Source organism: Macrobrachium nipponense, chromosome 5 (assembly GCF_015104395.2).
Source record: "Macrobrachium nipponense isolate FS-2020 chromosome 5, ASM1510439v2, whole genome shotgun sequence".
NCBI classification, from domain to species: domain Eukaryota; kingdom Metazoa; phylum Arthropoda; class Malacostraca; order Decapoda; family Palaemonidae; genus Macrobrachium; species Macrobrachium nipponense.
Window position 1 is genome coordinate 109446103 of NC_061107.1, and position 4030 is coordinate 109450132.

A 4030-nucleotide genomic window follows, 5' to 3' on the forward strand; every position below is an offset into this window, starting at 1 on the left:
ATATATATATATATATATATATATATAAGTAAACTAAAATTCATGGTGTACATGAATTGATTCAAGTAATAAAATATAAAACAATGATATTGGTAAATAATAGTGATCACGTGATATATAATGATACAGTTTTTCACTTCATCTCTTTAAGATACTTATGCTACAGAAAATACTAATGTACTCTCATAATTGCATAGAATGAAGATTAACATGATAAAAATCATATTTTAACTGATAAAAAATTTCATATATGAATTGATAAAATTATTAATGTTTATGCTGATTGATTCGTTGATTTTTATGCTAAATGTTATTATATCTGATTCATAATCAATATACTAACTCATATGTAACTGCAGATATTGGTAAGATAAAAGGTAACAGATTGCATTTATAGGCTACCTGATTTGTATACATATGTATATGGATTCACAATAATTATGATTAATATATGTGCACTTTAAATAGATTCCTATTGCGTACACGCAAAGATATATTTAGATTCAGTTATTTATGATCATTTATATAAGAGATTCCTATCGCGTACACGCAAAGATATATTTCGACTCTGTTATTTATGATCAATTATATATAGGATACATGATACTTTTATATATATAGATACATGACCGAGGTTATACTACTTCACATTTAACTAGCTTTCGAACAACTTTTCGTCCATTACACAGTTCCAGACAACCACCTATAGCCAATTGAAACGGCCTTTTTCAATGGTTAAAACAAGGGGAAAATTTGCCTGGGCGGGTCCAACATTCTATTTTTGCGCTCATACTTATTCTCTGCATCCTAAGCTACACGATTACGTTCGCGATGAATAAAAAAAAACATCCCCAGCACGAGTCCTTCGCCAGCAAAGTAGAGTTGAATATCCTTCGGGTCGTAATTGTCGGAAGTATGTCCCATTCGTAGTCGATTCCGACAGCCGCCGGAGCATTCCGCATTAAAACGAGATTAACGACGAGATACGGTGTCGGTCGAAGAAGTCCATGATGGTGCTTATTCCTTTCACATTGTAGGCGGTTGTTACTCGACTGCCGTCGTCCGCAGCGACGAACGATTTTTTGAAGTTGCGATGTGAAACTCTCGTACTGCAGGATACTGTAACAGGTTCCATTAATCAGCCTGCAAGTGAAATTATACTTGTCACAAGGGCAAAGTAAATTCAGACGACATCCAAATACAGGGGAGGGGAGAGAGCCATTTAGACCAGACTTTAACCCACATGAATTTCCGCTGATATTTTGGAATTCAAAAAGAGTCCGTGTACAACTTTTTTATCCATGGCATTAACAATGAGTGAACCTATCCAGGTCTATGAGGACTGTAAAAATATCCATAATTATAACAAATAAACAGATATTCAATACGAATCCCAAAGAAAATTCGATATTACTGGTAGTAAGTTACTAGACAAAGAAGTGTGAAACGGAGCTATTTGTAAGATTGCCAGGCAACATAAGAGTCAAAGAGAAGATTAATCATGATTCTGTATTTCTCTATGCTAACTGAATTAAGTTGTGATAAAAATCTGATCCTATGTGCCCTAATCAAAAGTTTCATATTCAATTTTCCTGCGCGCATCCTCTGAGGTATAATTTTAAAAACATTATTAATAGGTAGGAGATGCAACGAAAAAAACCCTATGTAACTAATTTCTAAATAAACTTTGGGTTTTTCAAGAAAATGTGACATTTTCCCATGAATGTGATTTACCTGGATTGTAATAAGCTTATGTTGCAAGTAAATATTTCACATATATATCTTGATACTTCTAAATGTCTATGAGGTTCAGAAAAATTAATTCATTTTGTTGTTATAGAAATTCTATTTGCTTATTTTGTTATTAATTTTAAAATGATTGCAACTCCTTAGCTAAAGTTGCATTGCGCACACCGATAGACACTTGTACTAACGTCTGCCATCCCATGAGAAGTTCGGGCTAGGCAAGTCCTACCATATTTCACATCCAGTCAATCTGCTTTTGCAAGCGCGAGATGAAGCCTGTTGTAAAACAAGCAGATTATTGAGGTTAAAAGGAACAAATGCTGATACGGCAATGATGACGTCCGTCACTTGGCAGGAGATTGCTCTCAGCCAGCTAAGAGTTACGTTACTTGCTGTAATAAATACGACTTTAGGATAAATTTTTTATCTTTTAATACTCGACCCACACGAAAAGAATGTCTGAAAAAAAAAAACAGTACCAAAATTCAACAATATATTAGTTTCATGTTGGAAATCTGCATAATTGTAATTATGTTAAATTAAATATTCCTTATTCAAACTATATGAAAAAGGTTTTCCATACAAATTCTATATATATTATTAGCCCTGTATAAGATTCATATAGGATTATTTCATAGATAACATTTTCACTTCTAGACTTCCTGACTTTAAAATCTCTTTTATTTTATTTTATTTATTTATTTATTTATTATTATTATTATTTTTTTTTATTTTTTTTTTTTTACATTGACTACGAATATAAATCACGGGACAGACAATATGTCAGTAGTTTTCGATAGTGTTTGAACTTTTAGCTTATTTGTCATTACTAAAGCGTTAAGTTAGAGTTCAAATCTTTACGCATATATATATTTTGGATATTTATTTCTATGGTTACGTTTTGCTTATTGATTTTATCGTGATTCCTTTTTTATTATAATTGTAACCCTTCCGACTTCTTACGGAGTGTATTATATTGACTCCACTTGTATCCATATTTATCTTATTTTTTTTATATTTATTTATTTATATTATATTATATTTTTGATAAATTAATGGTTGGCTTGAATATGTGGAAAAGTGTTCTAGCGGCGTACCGTATAAGGCTACTTGCGGCATCAATTCTATAGATACAAGATATAAATGATAAAGGTATTTAAAACCGCGAGAACCGCTATAATCCAGTTCGGATCCAATATCACGAGTTGTAACTCGTAAGACATTGACACTTCCTATTTAATTACTAAACGCTAACGCACAATTTGCGTTTTGTTTTTTTGAATGCTGATAACTCATATATACTCACTATGTGTCAAGGAACTATTAACACTAAGAACTGTTTATTCCCTCTGTCAGACTCGTAATTCTGTTAATAATTCTACGTATATTCTTTCAAGGATTGATTTGGCACAGGATAGGCCCTTAACTGACAGGTGTCTTAGTGTGTCCCTTGTTTTCATGACACGTGTTACAATTAGTGATGTGCTTTTTATATCTGTAAGCATTGTAGGCCAGTAAAACAGTGATTTGGCTTTCTGTGACATAGTAGGGAACCCTGATGACGGAATGCAACCAGTTTATGACGATTGTATGAAAAGAGATTATTACTACTACCTGGTCGTTAGTCATCTGCGTTCTTCGGTTTTCCCTCGTCACGGACCTACATATAATATTACTTTTGATTACATTATTCTGATACACATACTATAAATATACTTTTGCTTTAGGGTTTCTGCTCGAAGTGTTTATTGTTTTTGCCTAGCCACTGACCCTGTTTCCGTTCGAAGGAAGTGTTTATTGTTTGGATATGCTGCTGACTCTTGTTTTCCGTTCGAAGTGTTTATTTTGTGTTATGTCTGTTGACTCTTGCTTTGTTCAGTTTGTAACAGTTCTGCGCTCCAACCCAGATATTCAATGCTCGCGATCTCTTGGGTTAAGGAATTTTCTTGTTTAGATACGGTTTTTAACAATAGGTACGGATGTTTCTATATTTTTTTAGTCTAATTAATGGTTCTTTGCGGTATGGTGCGGGATTGCGGATAATGCGTCAGCTATGATATTTGCTTTCCCAGGTAGATATCTTATCTTGGCTCCAAAGACCTGAATGATCATTTGTCACCGAGTTCCTTTTGGACTGTGATTAAAGCCTTTGAAAAAACTCGGTAAAGGACTCATGTTCAGTAAGGACTTTATCAGGATAGCCATAGATTATGAACTTAAAATGTACTAGTGAGTTAAAGATACCTAGCCCTTCCTTGCCTATTACTGTATATTTACTTTCAGA